The 18,175-nt window shown below is 41.2% G+C and overlaps 1 protein-coding gene across 1 annotated transcript in view; it reads left to right on the top strand.

Annotated features, from left to right (window-relative positions):
• Positions 1 to 18,175, top strand: part of DGKQ (diacylglycerol kinase theta) — an 848,589-nt gene that overhangs the window by 505,415 nt on the left and 324,999 nt on the right. The window lies entirely within an intron of this gene.

Raw genomic sequence — 18,175 nt, 5'->3', positions numbered from 1 at the left:
GTTCAAGATTTCGCACCTAAGTTGGCAGTGCTGGAGCCCCCTCAAGCTGCCTCGGTGATCTCCCCTTTACTGAGTTCCTCGTTGGAGGCGTTAATCTTGTCCATTTCTGAGGATGTAAAAAAGGGCTTTGCGAACTCAGAAGTAAATCAAGGGGACCTAAGAGAGGTTTGTGCTAATTTAGAAAAAAAAATTGATGGCGTAATGGAAAGAACGCAGGCCCTGGAAGAAGCGATGGGGGGTATGAAGGAGGAGCTGGTACAGCATAAGGGCGAGATCGATACATTGAAGAGGAGCGAACAGGCTCTAAAAAACAGGGTGGAGCAGATGGAAAACTATTCAAGAAGAAATAATCTAAAACTGCTGAAAGTGGCGGAAGGTGCGGAAGGGAGCGATCTTAAAGCCTTTGTAGTATCACTAATCAAATCAGCGGTGGATCTGGAGAAGACCGAGGATGAAATCGGGAAGGATATTCAGAGAATCCATCGAGACCCCTTTAAGCTACGAACAAACAGTAGTAGACCTCGGAAAATTTTGATAAACTTTTTGTCGTACCAGATGAAGGAAAAGATTTTATCTAGAGCATTGAAACAGAAGTCCTTAAGAGTGAAGGATATTGTGTTTGAGATTAGATCTGACCTATCCAGGGTGACTATGGATAGGCAGTGGGAACTGGGGAAACGGTTGGAGATTTTCAAATCTTTGGGGGTCTCGGTCCAGCTGAAATTTCCAGCCTTCCTTAGGGTCATGTATAACAACAAAATGTATAACATCAGAGACATTAGTGAAGCGGATGAATTATTGGTTGTGGTCAAAAATGCGCAGTCTACTGAATAAGGCTGCGTGTAATGTGCAATGATGAAATTCTCCCAGGAACCTGGGGGCGCTCTAAAATTTGGATCATTATGGTCCTTAGTTGGGGGGGGTTCTCCACGGGTGGGGGTGGCGGGGAAGGGGGTGGGGAGGGGGGGGGGAGGTTTAGGGTTGGGGAGGGGGAGTTGGAAGAAAGTAAAAAGTAGTGCCTCGTTCAGCCCAGCTATCTGTTACCTAAGATTGATAGATGGTTAGCAGGGAGGGAAGCCAGAGGGTGCAGAATATACCATTACAAATTCTCTCATGGAATGTCAATGGCTTAAGGGTGCGAGGAAGAAGGGAACGAATATTACAGTATCTGCAGGATTCTACGGCACAAATTTTAGTTTTGCAGGAAACGCATCTCACAAAGGTGGAGTGTACTAACATAATACAAAAACTAAGATGGGTTCGAACATTTGCATGTACAGAACACAACTATCATAATAAAGGGGTGGCAATTTTAGTTAATAATGCACAGCAGGGGGGTGTGGCAATCCTGGAGTCTAGATCAGATTTATCAGGGCGATGGGTGATAGCTAAAATACAATTTGGGTGTCGGAATCTGGTCTTAGCAGGCTACTATGGGCCCAACTGCAACGATATAGAACCCTTAAAGCAGCTTTTTTCTCAGCCTCTGGAATTTTCGGACCCGGTGTTTTTGATGGGTGACTTCAATGTGGTATTAGACAATGAGTTGGATAGGCATAACTGTAAATCACGAGGTACACCTAAGTCGCAACAGTATTTAAGGAGAATGATGAAGGAATTTGGTTTGTGCGATATTTGGAGACAAAGGGCAGGGAATAGCAGGGACTTTTCTTTTTTTAACAAGAAATATAGACATGCGTCGCAAATTGATTATTTTCTATTAGATATGCGTTTGAGAGAGGAGGTGAAGAATATTGCGTATCTGCCCTCGCATTTATCAGATCACTCTGCGATGGTGTTAAATATGTGCTTTCGTCAGACAAGTTGTAGTGACCGGTGGACGATTGATCGGACATTGTTATTAGATCAGGAGGTGTTGCTAAAGCTGCGTAAGGAAGCCAAATTCTTTTTTAGTGTAAACTTGGGCTCCGCTCCTTTATCTGTAGTATGGGACACGTTTAAAGCGGTCATCCGTGGGGAGTTAAGGAGTTGTTCCATCCAGAAACATAAACGGCAGAAAGAAGAGATTTATGAGCTGGAGCAGGAAATGAGAAAAACACCTCCTCCAAAGTTGTAATAACCCCCTAAATGTTTTAGAACTATTACACCAAACTGTCACTCCAGCTAGGCAGACACAAAAACTGTCACAGATGGTAGTTTGTGTGTCATTTACATAGGATACCAGGGAAAAGTCAAAGCTATGGATGCTGTCAGCAGAGAGTAAGCTTGATATTAAAAATCATGGAGCTTAGCGATAATCTCTGTGCGACAATATACAGTGATTTTTAGTGAAAAGTGAAAAAAAGAGAGAAGGACGTACTGGGACTGGTGCTCCAGAAAGGACTGAAAGCTACAGCAAATAATAGAACGGAAGATGATGTCATATGTGGCACTCACTAACCATAACAAAACCTGCACCACATTTTCCCCTTTGTCTAGCAGCTTCTGGATGTCACCCAATGTTTCAAGAAGAGCCACCTCCATACCATTTAGGGGACGAAAAACTGTTAGAGCTTGGTTCAAGATGTGTATCTTTTTCATAAATGCAGTAATCTGCATTTTAGGTTTGTTTCCAAATTCTTGGAAGGGAAGGGGAGAAGGAATAGAGGCTGATGTTTGCGGAAGGTCTTTCGATCTCCAAATGGGTTCTTTAGGAGGTGGACAATAGCTATGGCTAATGAAGTGTTGTATAAAGATGGAAGTACAGGCCAACAATGCCATTTACAGTTGCAAAAATATGGGTTGGACAAGGATCATTAGGAGAGCCTGCTTGAAAGCATGAATGTGATGAAAAAGTGCTTTGGGTGAGAGTGGCAAAACTGGAAAGGACTGGTCGAGAACATGAAGTGGCTTCTAATAGACCAACCCCCTCTTAGAGAGTGACAGTAGTAGCTTCAAAGTTAGATACTCTTTGAGAATCGTTTACTCAAAATACCATGATACAGACTCAAAAAATAATGAGATCTGGCCTTTCATAGTAACCTTTTGTAAAGCTTAGTTCCAGCAGAACACAAACTTCAAAGAGGACTTGTAATTCTCCAAAACCTTTCCAAGGCTTTGCTTTTAACTCTTGGCCTCAGCCAAACTACATGAGTATCATGGAGCTGTGGAGGGTGCTCTGTGCAGTTGCATTTTCATAAGAAGAGAAACAAGGCTCCGGAAGAATATGATGCAATGATAAGACTTGTTGAGCCAGAGACAGTAGGTATAGGTTACTCCTGCATGATGGAACTAACATTATGAGGACCAACAATGCAAGGATTATCTCAGAGCGTTTTTTATTAGTGCAAGGCAGGTAATTTGTTTGAAAGGAAAACGGAGTACCAGAGGGACTGCTGCAGGCTAATGGATAAGGAAACGATTTCAAAAGAGACTTATTGATTGTGAAAATAGGGTCAAAATGTGGGAGCATGAGGGAGCTCACCAATGAAAACCAAGACCGGGTATAGAATCTTCGAGTGGATAATGGTTGGAATATTGTAGTACATATGATACAACAAGTCAGCAAGAGCAGTCCGGATGTTATTATCTGGGCTCGGAGGCCTATAGAGGGGAGACCCTACAACATAGCATGCAAGGAACACATCGATATGGAATAAAATGGCTCTGCAGGAGCAGATGGCAGACAGATCAAGGTGGCCCCAGTAAAGTGGAGCAATACATGGCTACAAAATTATCACAATCATACCAGATGATCTCATAATTTTAAGGAGCACTAAAATCAGACCAGGGCGAGAAGAATTACAAAGAAATGTTTGTGACAGATATCAAATATCTATTTTAGCAGATAATATGAAAAGCTTGATTTCAGTAGCAATGCACGTCCCAGTCCTGAAATAAAGAGGTAATATTTGTGTTCTCACTTTGTGTCCTTTGTCAAGGCGTCGCAGCTAAATAATCTGACTCCCAGACCACGCACTTGCTTGTTGCTCTCCTGATCTCTGATAGTCCGTGATCTGAAGATGACATGCTTTGAAGGGACAACACCCTATAGCTTGAGGGTTATTGGACAGGAATTTTCAATACAGATTTAATGATACAATGGCCCTCCTTCCACACGCATGACACAAATTCCTGGTTCCACACTTTTATGTTAGGCAATATACTTGTCCTGATGACCTTGATCTTTATCATTTAGCTTTCTCTTCTGCTCTACTTCATGGCCATTGTCACATGATAGTTGTGTTGCCCTATTTTCTGTAATTCAATAGAAGGACCATTCTGTGAGAATGGGGGCTACTTAAACACTAAAAAGGGAAGGCAGCAGAGTGTAGATGACCTCAGCCATCCCAGCGGTTGTAGTACGATGGATTGTGATAGCGCGTCCAGTCCTTATAAATTACTTGTACTAGGACACGCTGGAGGTCGGTGGACCTTTTAACCTAGTTGGGCTCTCCTCATCCAAGAATAGTCGTGTCACTCAAATCAATCATCAATAACTAATTATAATCAACAACCGACAATCGATTAATAATCAATCAATACATTAATAATCAATAACAATCAGTATTTTGACACAACATGACCTTTCAGTCATGAATAACCACACCAGTTTATTAGAAGTTAATGAGTTTATTTCCCTATATTAACAAAGCTAACACAATGTATATAAGTCTCAAAACCAAATGATATATGTATACGAACATTATTAGCTGTCCATAATGGCGGAAGAAACGCAATCTACGCAAAATCTGAATTATAATGCACTCGGTTATAGCAATGCAAAACACTAATATAAGCAATTGAACTTGGCTAATTGCATACATCGGTCAGCATAACAAGATTTCAGTTCAACATGATGCATCAGATGAATACCTCAACTAACCTCTAATTAGCATCGGCATGTGGGGCTTCATGCAAAACGAATTTAGTCAACACAAATTTAGAAAACTTCTTGCTTGGGCCCTATCAAAATAACAGTTGGTACCTAGGAAGGAAAACACAATGCATAATACAATTATCCTTTCATATTTACGAAATACAATCAGCGTTCAAGAAAAGTCTTCGTCCTTCAGGTATCGGTTCGATTAGCATGGGGCAGATTTCAGGGGGGGCAAAGTTAAGGCAAGTTTCCTTGTGGCAGCAAGGAGAATGGGGCAAAGTTACTGCATGGGCAAGACGGGGCAAAATTAAAGTTAAAGTCTCTAGGGTGAGAATTCTTTAAAGTCTCTTTCTCTTCGACAGAGAAAAGTCATCAAGATGTCGTCTAAGATGGCGTCTGGCATTTGGCTTCAAAATTGGCATCAAGCAAAAATGGCTGACTTCTCTTTGTCCGGTGGGTTTAAGTAAAACATTCCAAATACTTCAGGGTCTTCCATTGGAGGGTTCATAGGGTGGCTTCAATTTGACCAATGAAAAGTGTCTTTCTCCTAGTACTCATTTATGCATACATTGTCCTTGGAGCCTTGGAACACAAGTTGCAACAAAGTTTGCCAATTATTTCGGTATCAGTACTTTTATTGTCCGCACCTGCAGAAACTGACCTTGCTTAAAAGGGATGAAACCGGCCTAGCACGAAACCTTGAGATAAAAGTATTAGTCATCTCTACTGGAAGAATACAACCTTTAAAGTAAAATATTGTCCTTGTTAATGCAAGTGAAAACCACGCAGTTAAATTTGAGACCAGGCCATAGCCTCTACTAAATTTAAGCTAAGCATATAACAGTTTTGACAAGAAAATCATAGAATACATTTGCAATTGTGACAGATTACTACATTTTAAATTCTTCATAATTATTTAAGCTTGTTTATAGTAATGGCGAACTACTCCGTGGGCACAATTTCCCACGTGCATTATTTTTCTTTGCTAAAATCACACTACCTTATACGATTTTGATTATATGATATATGAATATTTGTTAGACCTTCTTTTCTGCGTCATCAATCCCTCCTCTGATGACTAATTATGTCATCACATCAAATCTCCCACCACAAATTTTATTCCATTAAAATTCTTTTTTAGTAATTTGGCACTTCAGTCAGATCTCCCTTTCTTTTGGTTCCCTTTGATTTTTCTCTGGATATTTCTACCATTTTATATTGTTCTTTCTCTTCACTTCTCCTTTTGTTCCTTGTTTTCAATATTTTAATAGCTTTCCATATTCCCCAAATACCCAATAAGCAAATTAATATTATTAATATTCCTTTTACTATTTTCAGTAATCTATTCCAAATGTTGCTGAGCCAATTTCCCACAGAAGCAAATCCTTTTCCAACCTTTTCCCATACTCCTGGTTCCTTCAATTCTTTCAAATCTGCACTCTCGTTAGTTAAATTTGTAAGCATTTTTCTAATTTGCCCACTATTGTCCGGAATATAAGAACAACAGTGACGTGCACCAATCATTTTGCAAACGCCGCCATCCTTTGCTAAAAGAATGTCTAAAGCAAGCCGATTTTGAAGAGTCATAGCTCTTTCTGCAGCAAGTTCAGCATCCATCAGGATTATAGCTCCTGAAAATGTTGTCAACATGTTATCCACAATAGTAGACAACTTTCGTATTTTGATTGAATTCAATATGACCCCTATTGAAGGAATCATCGCTCCAAATATATCTCCTACCACACCAGCAGCTGTCTCCCTTTTCTGAACATGATGTGATTCAGACAGCTTTGGGAATTTCTTTAAATCGTCTAGTTGATAAATCTTTGGAAATACTATTCCCAAATAACATCTCCCATACCATCCCTTTGGCAGACGATAATAGGCGTTAAATCCACAAATATAATATACCCCTGGAATAACTGGGTCTTGTCCATTCAGCATGAACGTCCACTTAGCTTGAAACAAAAACTTATGTTTACATTCACTCGTTCCCACAAAGATCGTGTCATAATATGATTTAGGTCTATCTACACAGAGCCTCCCTACGTGTATTGCATCTAAAGCTATTTTCCCTTGTGTCTTTATCGCGGCAAAAGCATAATTATCTAAAGATGTCCTCTTGTGTAATTCCCTTTCTAATTTCTCCTTCACCTCCTTCCTCCTATCGTCAGTGTGATCTAAAAAGCTTTTCTCTACCGGTGAAAGCAAGCATGTAAGGTTTTCTCTATGAGCGTTAGCTGTGTGAAAAGGTGACAAAGGCTTGAAGAAGCCCCTTACTAACTTTATATAATAATCTCTTGCTGTTTTACTCAGGAGCTCTATTATGGGGATATATGCAAATACAACATCATAATTGGAATAAAAGTAGTGAATATACTCCTGGCCATAAACTCTGGTCATTAATAAACTACATGAAATTCCATACGTAAGAGGCATGCTATGATATGTCACTCCTTCTTTTACTGAGGTAGGTATTTGTGTGCACACATAACAATCTTTCGCATCCATTGTCTTAACATACTCATTCAGCAAGCGATAGAAAACGTATGAGGACAGTTCTTTCTTATCGTGTAAATATTTCTCGTCTTGTTCGAGTTTCCGTTGAGGAGTTAGTTCAGTAGTAGGTTTAGAAGTAGAAGCATCATTCGCATCTCTTTCATTCTTTCCATGCATTCCAAGAACTATTGCTATAATTATTAGTACACATGCAGTTATTAAGCCTATACATATGTATTTACAACACTTCATTTTATGTCCCTTTGTATTATTGCCTGGCATGATCTATATAGAATCAGAAAGTTGAAGACACTTTATCAAATCAGATTTGCAGATATATATATAAAGCTGAACGAGTTCAATGTTCACACAGTTTTCTTTAGCAGCTTAGTCTCTTATCGGTTAGCAGCTTTGTCTCAAAATCAGTTTCAAAGTCAATCAGGTTGTTAATGTCTTATCCGAGTCTCTTATCGGTTAGCAGCTTTGTCTCAAAATCAGTTTCAAAGTCAATCAGGTTGTTAATGTCTTATCCGGTTTAAGGTCAATCAAATTATCAATGTCTTATTCGGTAATGTTCATGGAATTCCACTTCTCTAGTACCAAAGTGTTGTTCTGCTTCTTCGTTCTCAAGACTGAAAGATAGGAATTCGTCTGACCAATCGTTAGTGGCTATGTATGGCCACTCCGGACCAGAATATCTTCTGCTCGGTATTCTTTTCCTTTTAAATTTTGCATCTCCTTTTGATTCTCTCTCGCTGGTGCCCTGTTCCTTGGCTGGGTCTTTCTCTTCAATTGGTGTTGTTATTGTGACAGACACTTCTTTTCTTTTCTCTTTCAACTTTGGCCCTTCACTTTTGTTTAATATTTCTTTAGTCCTTAATTTCACTGGCGATATGCTTTGTCTCAGTTTCGCACTGTTTTCACCTGATGGACCTGCAACCGGTTCTGGAAGAGGTTGAACGATTTCGCTATGTCCCGCCTCCTTTTCTCCCCCTAAGAGGTCAATCAGGTTTTCTTTTTCTTTTCCTGTATCGTCTGCCTCTGGGAAAGCCCTCCTCTGATCAGGCTCTCCTGCTTCTTCACCTGTCGCAGGCTCTTTGTCACCTTCAGGATCTTCGTCACTTCCTGATGTTTCTCCTCCGTTCTCCTCAAATGGATCAGCTGTTTCTTCCTCAGAAAATATCTCCCCTTCCTCTATTTCTGCTTGTTCGCCTCCAGGTTCTGTTTGTCCTGTCTCGGTGCCTGTTACTCTCTTGTCAGTCACTGGTAATTTCAGCACTTCAACTTCCTCTTCTGTGGGACACGTCACCCTTTTCATTTGACTGGCGTGAATCCAGTTGGGAACTCCTGCACACTTCACAGCGGTGGTAGTTGTCAGAATCATTTGGAAAGGTCCTTTCCAACGGGGTTCCAGACACGACTTCCTCACATGTTTCTTTATAACGACCCAGTCACCTGCTTTCAGGGCGTGTCCTGGACCTTGGATCGGTGGCAAGTTGGTTGCCTCCACCTGGTGAGAAAGAGCGTACCACATCAGCCAGACCTTTGCAATAGTCCAATACCATATCATCGGTAATATTTACAAGTGCATTCGCAGGAACTGCTGGAAGTCTCATGGCTCTGCCCATGAGGATTTCATGCGGCGACAGTCCAGTTTTTCTATCAGGTGTGTTTCTCATTGACATTAACACCAAGGGCAGTGCGTCAGGCCATTTCAAGTTTGTGGATGCGCATATTTTCTCCATCCTCGATTTCAGTGTGCCATTCATTTGCTCCACTAGTCTTGATGCTTCAGGTCAGCGCTGCACACAACAATTTGATTACTTCGTTATTGAAGTGACTTCCCCTATCTGATTCTAAAGAGATCGGGAATCCGAAACGTGGTATTAGTTCTCTCAAGAGTAATTTGGCAACTGTAAGGCTGTCATTTCTACGTGTAGGGTATGCTTCAATCCAGTAACAAAAAATGCACACAATCACCAACACATATTTCAAGCCTCCATGCACAGGCATCTCAATGAAATCCATTTGCATCCTGCTGAATGGCCCTCCTGCTCTTCCAATGTGACTCAAATTTACTACTGTTCCCTTCCCTGTGTTCATTCGTTGGCAAATGACGCAACGATGGCAAACTGCCTCAGCAACTTTACGGACTTTAGGATTGAACCAATCAATTTTGAATAGTCTAATCATAGCATCCCTTCCAAGGTGGGCTTGTCCATGATACAACCTGGCCAATTGCGTTAAAAGACTGTCTGGTAGAACCAATCTCCCTTCACTTGAAACCCACAAATCATCTGGTTTCTTTATGCATTGTAATTTACTCCATGAGAGTTCCTCATCCTTACTGACATTATTTTGTAGGAATTTCAATTCATCAATTGTATCTACAACCTTTAAAGCAAAGGCTTCACTTTGTTCAAGTTCTGGCTCATTTATCAAGTTCCATTCGTCTCTGAGCAATATACAGTTCAATGCGCAAAATCTTGCGACTTGATCTGCATATCTATTTCCCAGAGAAACTAAGTCTTGTGATTTCGAGTGTGCACTGCGTTTTACCACTGCCACTTCCCCTGGCAACTGGATAGTGTGTAACAGTTCTCTTATTCTTTCACCATTTTTCACTGGTGATCCTGAAGAGGTCATGAAGCCTCTCTGTGACCACAATTGTCCAAAGTCATGCACTATTCTAAATCCGTACGGACTGTCAGTGTAAATGGTGACTTTCATTAACGCAGAAAGTTGGCAAGCTCTAGTAAGGGCTACTAGTTCTGCTACTTGTGCAGCGTAAACTCCTTGAAGCCAAGATGCTTCCAGAACACCTGTTATCATACAGACGGCATATCCTGCTTTCAATATTCCTAGTGCATCTCTTAAACATGAACCATCAACAACAAAAATTTGATCATTTTCTTCCAATGGGGTGTCTTTGATATCAGGTCTTGGCTTAGTACAAAATTCAGTCACCTGAAGACAGTCGTGCTCGATGTCTTCAGCGTTCTCAATTTCGACATTTTCACTGGGAAACAAGGTTGCTGGATTCAACGTAGTGCACCTTTTCAGCTGCACATTAGGTGAACCTAGAATTATTGTCTCATACCTTGTAAGCCTAGCACCGGTCATGTGCTGTGTTCGGGAAGGTGTCAAAAGTATCTCGACTGAGTGAGGGACCGTGACTGCTAAAGGATGTCCCATCACTATTCCTTCACTCTGATTTAGGCTGATACCAACTGCTGCTACAGCGGGCAAGCACCCTGGTAGGGCTGCTGCGACTGGATCCAAAGTAGCTGAAAAATATGCTACTGGTCTGTTTACGCCACCATGGGCTTGAGTCAAGACAGACAAGGAACATGCATCACGTTCATGACAAAACAATGTGAAAGGCTTTGTGTAATCAGGCATACCTAAAGCTGGAGCTCTGCACATGCATTCCTTTAACTCAATAAAAGCATCCATCTCATCTCTTTTCAACACTATTTCATCCAGTGCATCTTTCTGGGTCAGTTTCAGCAAAGGTTTGGCTAGAGCCGAGAAATTGGGAATCCATTGGCGACAGCAGCTCACCATTCCCAAAAACTTTCTCACCTCCCTCCTCGTTTTGGATGGACTCATTTGAAGTACACTTGTTATTCTTTCTTTCATTCTTCTTCTTGACCTTTCTCTATTTGGTGACCCAAATATTTCACTTTCTTCTGGCAGAACTGTAACTTCGAAGGAGACACTTTGGGGGTTATTCTAACTTTGGAGGAGGTGTTAATCCGTCCCAAAAGTGACGGAAAAGTGACGGATTTACCACCAGCCGTATTACGAGTCCATTATATCCTATGGAACTCGTAATACGGCTGGTGGTATATCCGTCACTTTACCGTCACTTTTGGGACGGATTAACACTCCTCCAAAGTTAGAATAACCCCCTTTGTGTCTGTTCCTTCCCAAGTGGTTCAATAGGGCAATAGTGTCAACCGTACAGTCATTTTCTGTCTTGGATGCGATAAGCAAATCGTCCATATACTGTACTAAGGTTGATTCGAATGGTAATTCCAATGATTCCAAGTCTTTCTTTAGAATCTGATTGAAAATTGATGGTGACTCCGAAAACCCTTGAGGAATTCGACACCAACTGCAGACTCTGTCCAGGAATTTGAAACAAAAGAGAAATTGGCTGTCCTCATGAAGAGGCACAGAAAAGAATGCTTGTGACAAATTGATGACTGAGAACCACTCAGCATCACAGGGAATTTGAAACATTATCACAGCTGGATTTGGTACTACGGAACAACATTTGACTATTATGTCATTTATTTTTCTCAAATCCTGAACAATTCGGACCTTTCCACTTGGTTTTATTAATCCCATGATTGGTGAATTACATGGACTACTTAGTACTTCTTTCAGTACTCCCTGTTTCACAAACTCTTCAATGAGTTGGGCGACTGTCATGAGGGTGTCTTGCGACATGTGGTATTGTGGTGTCTAGGGAAAATTTACATTGGGTTTTACGGTCACTTTCACTGGTTCTACTCCTTTGACCAATCCCACTTCTTTCCCTGTCATATCCCACACTTCCTTTTCAACTGTTTCCTGTAACTCAGCAGGAATATCTGCTTCAGTGAGCATTGGATAAAGAGTAATCAGGGAATACTCTTCATCAACAGTTTCCACTTCGTCCCCTCCAAAACTGTCCTCTTTTTCCTCATCACTGTTTGTCTGAATTTTAATTCCATCATTTGAGCACATAATTGAGCATCCCAATTTGCACAGTAAATCTCTCCCTAACAGGGATATTGGACTCAAGTTACACACCACAAATTTATGTGACCCTTGATAGTTGCCAATTCTGACTTGCACTGGATCTGTGATTGGGTTTGTCAGATACCTATTTGCTACTCCCACTACTTGAACCGTTCTCCATGAAAGTGGCAAATTTGGTACTTCAATACTTCTGACTGTAGAGCCTGTAGCTCCTGTGTCAACCAAGAATGAAACTCTGTGACCCATAACTCTTCCTTCCACATACGGTCTCTTTTGATCAACTTCCAAAGATGCTGCAAGCATACAATTTCCCTCCTCATCTGAACTTTCACTCTCCCACGCATCGTTTATTCCATTCTCACTGTGTAACAGGAATTGGTGTACTGTGTCATTTTGATTCACTCCTTGACCCGTGACCTGTTGAGGAAGCATTACTTGTTGCTGATTCATTGGTGCTAAGGGTATTTGCATTTGCTGATTAGGTACCATGGGAAACTGCTGTTGCATTGGCTGCAACTGTGCCATTTGTACACGGGGCATTTGCACCTGCTGCGGTTGTATGGGTTGTAAACTTGGATTTGGACCTCTCAATTTCGGTCCTCTCATATTCTGGAATGCATTGACATAATTGTTTTGCTGACCTACACCTTCCTGCACCATTATTGGGCACTCCCGTTTCCAATGCCCGACAATTCTGCACGTGTGACATGGCATCACCTTCTTCATTGCCTGTATACCATTTGGAACTACAACAGTATTTAAATCAGGACCATTATTCACAAAACCTCCTCGGCCTCTGCCTCTCATCTGTGGCTGAAACATAGCATTTCCCTGCTGTTGCAGCTGCGGCAACTGTTGTTGAAAACCTTGCTAACCTTGCAGACCTGTCTGAGCTGCTGTAAGCTGCATCACCATCACTTTTTCTTTCCACCTTTTCTGCTTCGTCTCAACTCATCACTGCAGTATTTTGCACAATTCAACACCTCATCGATCGACTTTGACTGCCAACAAATCAAATGCATTTTAATCATCTGACTAATCTCGGGTCTCAACCCTTCCACAAATCTGAACACAAAATGGAGCATGTCCTTTGCCTCAATTTTTTCCGTGCCTCTGTAATTTTTAAACGCTTTCAACAATCTCTCATAGTACTCATGTATTGACTCTTCAACTTCTTGTGCTGTTCTGTCAATTCTCTGCCAATCCACATTTTTCGACGCAACCTTTGTTTTCAAATGCTCAATCACCTTATGATATAAACTCGTTACCGTAGACGATGGTGCACCTGTGTCCCTATCTCTTTCTGGTTCACTTGTCGGCCAACCTACAGCCCTTTTACAATCTTCCCACAAATCTGCCGGAACCACAATTTCGAATAAAGTATTCAGGTCTTCCCAAAGACATTTTGCGAGTTTCACAAATCTATCTGTTTGTTGATACCATTCGATCGGTTTTTCTCTCAATTTAGGGAAATCATCCGTAAGGGATTGAATATCACACCTGTGCCACAGTACATGTACAAGTTTTCCCCCTGCTGTTTCTCTCATTGGCAACATGGTTATCAGGTCATCATTCTGTTGTGTTTTCTCATTCCGGTCTGGGGTACTTTCTTTCTTCTTGTCCTTTTTCTTAACCCACCTGCTCTCCCATTTGTCTAAACATCTCCAGACCTGCGCGCTTTGCAGTATCTCTTTAAGGTATGTTTTCATTCCTTCAGATCTCATGTGTTCAAAATCTTTTGTCTCAAAGTCTAGCCTGTAACTTCTGCTCAAGTGTTTGGTCTTACCTATATCAATCTTGTTTCTGTCTGCAATTTCTTGTAACTTCTTATGTATGCTGCTTACTTCTCTTGTAATCCTAGGGCACATGTATCTCAGCTCTTCTTCTGTGTATGATTCTAACCTGTTCAGACCCATCGTTCCCTCTACTAGTTCGTCTGCTTCCATGCCCAATCTTATTTTATTCAATATTCTTCTCCTTTTCCACTGGGTGTACTCTGTGGGGAGTTCAGGCTGTTCAACCATTGTGTCAACTGTTGCGCGTTCAGTCCCATCAATGTAGCACTTACATCGACTGCTACTGATGGTGTCTGTAACGTTTCTGTTTTTGAAGTTAGCGGTACTATTAGTGGTGGACCTGACCTTACCACAGTTGACGGAGCACAAGCTGGAATTGGACTAAAGTCCAACAAGGACCCAGATCTATTTAGCAGTGAACCTACCGGAGTAGTTTCTTGGGTATTTTCTATGCTTCTCCTTCCTGTCTCATTTTGTGTCATTACTCCTTGGTCGCATACATTCGGCTTTGCCTGTATGTACAACGGTACTGGCGGACCTACAGTGATAGGCAGAGATATTGCATCTGGATTCTGTCTGTTCCCCGAATTCTGCGTCATGTTAATTCCCACATTATGGTTCATCATTGCTGGCATGTCTAACTGGTTTTCTGCTGTTTGAATGTACCTCAGCGCTTCTTGCATCTGCTTTTGAGGCATCAAAATTTGTGTTGATTCGGCTTGAATCAATGTCGGTCTTTGATAATTCTGTCCTCCCTGCGCCATTAACCTAGAAGTCATTTCCATATTATGCTCATCGCAACAGCGACTTTGAACCTGCGGTTGATAATCATCGACAGGTTTCAATTTAGGCACGTCAGGATATATTCTCTGAATTTGTGGTATTTGTGGTAAAAAAGGCATATCGGAACTGCTCTGCCTCTGTGATATTCTCAAATTCGGTGTTACATTACCCTGTACTGGTTCTGGAGGGGCAGTACTGGTGCTTGGGCCATTTTTGCTTTCCACATATGGTGGTGGGCGATCATTTAGCAGTTGCATAATGAACTCCTCATCGTCTGACTCATCTGACCTTTTCGAATTTCTGTTATTTTCTCTATCTCTGGACTGGCTCCTGTTTGTTTTATAGGTAGCTTTCCTTCCTTCCATCTCTGCTTTGTCAGTAATTGCTGGAAACAATTTGATTCCCTGCAATACATCTGATCTCCAAACCTTTTGAGTGCTATCCCATCTAGCATCCACTAGTGTCTTTTCTACTTTCCTCACTCTTGTCTCAAATTTCTTTTGTTGTTGATTTCTAGCCATTAGTTCCCAAATTGCTAACGCTTCAAATTGTGCTGGTCTTGGAGGTACTTTCGTGTCGTATAGCGCGAATCTTAGATTCTCCAAAACTCTCAGGTTAAACGACCCGTGGATAGGGAACGCTACACTTCCATGCTTTTCTGTTAATTTACACCATTGCTTTAGCCAAAGACATGGTGCAACACCCTTTTCTTCAATCACGATGTAAGCTAGTGTACCCTCAGGCGGTGTTTCTTCTCCTACATTTGCTTTAATATATACATCTCCCCTCAAGGCACTCTTAAATGCTTTGAAAAATTTCATCTTTCCGTCTTTTATTTTTCCTTAAAATATGTAATCAATAAGTGACTTTAATTCCCGGAATACTCTTCGCTTGCCTTTCCCCACCAATTGCGCTTCACGGACTGCGTCCAATCTGTGCGCGACCCTTCTCACCAACCAACCTATCCCAGCGTGGCTCCTAGTGACGTCACACCCACACACTGCGGCTGACAAAGTCCCGCGGCTTGTCCTCCTTCATTCAGCTTCTCTCAAAACCAATTTCTGCAATATATCGCGAGCACTAACCAAAAAGAAGAAAACAAATCTGTCGGTTTACTACAGGAAGGGTACTACAATCGCTTCAGAAACCTTAGGGATTTTTCACTAGCCTCGGCAGTTATTTAATCTTTCTCGGTTTCCCACTTTCGCAAGCAAAATTTGACCCGCAAACTTTACTCTCAACTGATCAATGAACTATTCTAGCGCGCCTTAGAATTCGTCAAATCTCAAAGTCAAAATTTTTCTTTCATGCCTCAATATTTATACCGACTTGTTGACCACGCCCGATCAACCTACTAAACCGAACAGATTACAACATCAATCAAGTGTCTCATACACTTTTCAACATACTCCGGAGTCTCTTGACCTCGCAGGGCCCGTCTCAACAACAACCACGTGGACAATTTTTCCTGCACAAAGCGCTACACACATGAAGTTCGACGACTTTCCTACTCTCACACTTTGGAGTATCGCTCCTCTAAAATTTTTATTGGAGTTCGTAACCCCCTAAAATCCTCACAAAACTTCTCAATTAGTCTGCGGCAATAAGCTGTGCAAGCGCAAAACCCTAGCTTCACTCATACCGTCACTAGAAACGCCGAAAACATTCTCACACCTCCATTTCCTCCATTCGCAAGCTCCGAGATTCCGGGAAAGTCATTGGGGACTTAGGGCATCATCATCTCTCCAACTTGTTCTATCAAAGAAAATTCTAACTTGACTCCGCCTATTGTTCGGATGGGGTCCCAAAGGGCCAAACCATCAATCTCTGCTACCATCTACTGATAGCGCGTCCAGTCCTTATAAATTACTTGTACTCTGACACGCTGGAGGTCAGTGGACCTTTTAACCTAGTTGGGCTCTCCTCATCCGAGAATAGTCGGGTCACTCAAATCAATCATCGATAACTAATTATAATCAACAACCGACAATCGATTAATAATCAATCAATACATTAATAATCAATAACAATCAGTATTTTGACACAACATGACCTTTCAGTCATGAATAACCACACCAGTTTATTAGAAGTTAATGAGTTTATTTCCCTATATTAACAAAGCTAACACAATGTATATAAGTCTCAAAACCAAATGATATATGGATACGAACATTACTAGCTGTCAATAACGGCGGAAGTAACGCAATCTACGCAAAATCTGAATTATAATGCACTCGGTTATAGCAATGCAAATCACTAATATAAGCAATTGAACTTGGCTAATTGCATACATCGGTCAGCATAACAAGATTTCAGTTCAACATGGTGCATCAGATGAATACCTCAACTAACCTCTAATTAGCATCGGCATGTGGGGCCTCATGCAAAACAAATTTAGTCAACACAAATTTAGAAAACTTCTTGCTTGGGCCCTATCAGAATAGCAGTTGGTACCTAGGAAGGAAAACACAATGCATAATACAATTATCCTTTCATATTTACCAAATACAATCAGCGTTCAAGAAAAGTCTTCGTCCTTCAAGTATCGGTTCGATTAGCATGGGGCAGATTTCAGGGGGGGCAAAGTTAAGGCAAGTTTCCTTGCGGCAGCAAGGAGAATGGGGCAAAGTTACTGCATAGGCAAGATGGGGCAAAATTAAAGTTAAAGTCTCTAGGGTGAGAATTCTTTCAAGTCTCTTTCTCTGCGACAGAGAAAAGGCATCAAGATGTCGTCTAAGATGGCGTCTGGCATTTGGCTTCAAAATTGGCATCAAGGTAAAATGGCTGACTTCTCTTTGTCCGGTGGGTTTAACTAAGAATCATTCCAAATACTTCAGGGTCTTCCATTGGAGGGTTCATAGAGTGGCTTCAATTTGACCAATGAAAAGTGTCTTTCTCCTAGTACTCATTGATGCATACATTGTCCTTGGAGCCTTGGAACACAAGTTGCAACAAAGTTTGCCAATTATTTCGGTATCAGTACTTTTATTGTCCGCACCTGCAGAAACTGACCTTGCTTAAAAGGGATGAAACCGGCTTAGCACGAAACCTTGAGATAAAAGTATTAGTCATCTCTACTGGAAAAACACAACCTTTAAAGTAAAATATTGTCCTTGTTAATGCAAGTGAAAACCACGCAGTTAAATTTGAGACCAGGCGACCAGGCCATAGCCTCTACTAAATTTAAGCTAAGCATATAACAGTTTTGACAAGAAAATCATAGAATACATTTGCAATTGTGACGGATTACTACATTTTCAATTCTTCATGATTAATTAAGCTTGTTTATAGTAATGGCAAACTACTCTGTGGGCACAATTTCCCACGTACATTATTTTTCTTTGCTAAAATCACGCTTCCTTATACGATTTTGATTATATGATATATGAATATTTGTTAGACCTTCTTTTCTGCGTCATCAATTGGACAGGTGCTCTTGGAAGATGCAGTATCACTGCTCATAAAATGACCACAGTAATGGAAAATGTGTTATTCTGAGGAGGAACTGTCGAGAGGGAAGATG

Source organism: Pleurodeles waltl, chromosome 1_2 (genome assembly GCF_031143425.1).
Source record: "Pleurodeles waltl isolate 20211129_DDA chromosome 1_2, aPleWal1.hap1.20221129, whole genome shotgun sequence".
Taxonomy (NCBI): Eukaryota; Metazoa; Chordata; class Amphibia; order Caudata; family Salamandridae; genus Pleurodeles; species Pleurodeles waltl.
Note: the sequence above shows the minus strand (reverse complement) of the source record. Positions and strands in the feature narration are given on the sequence as shown.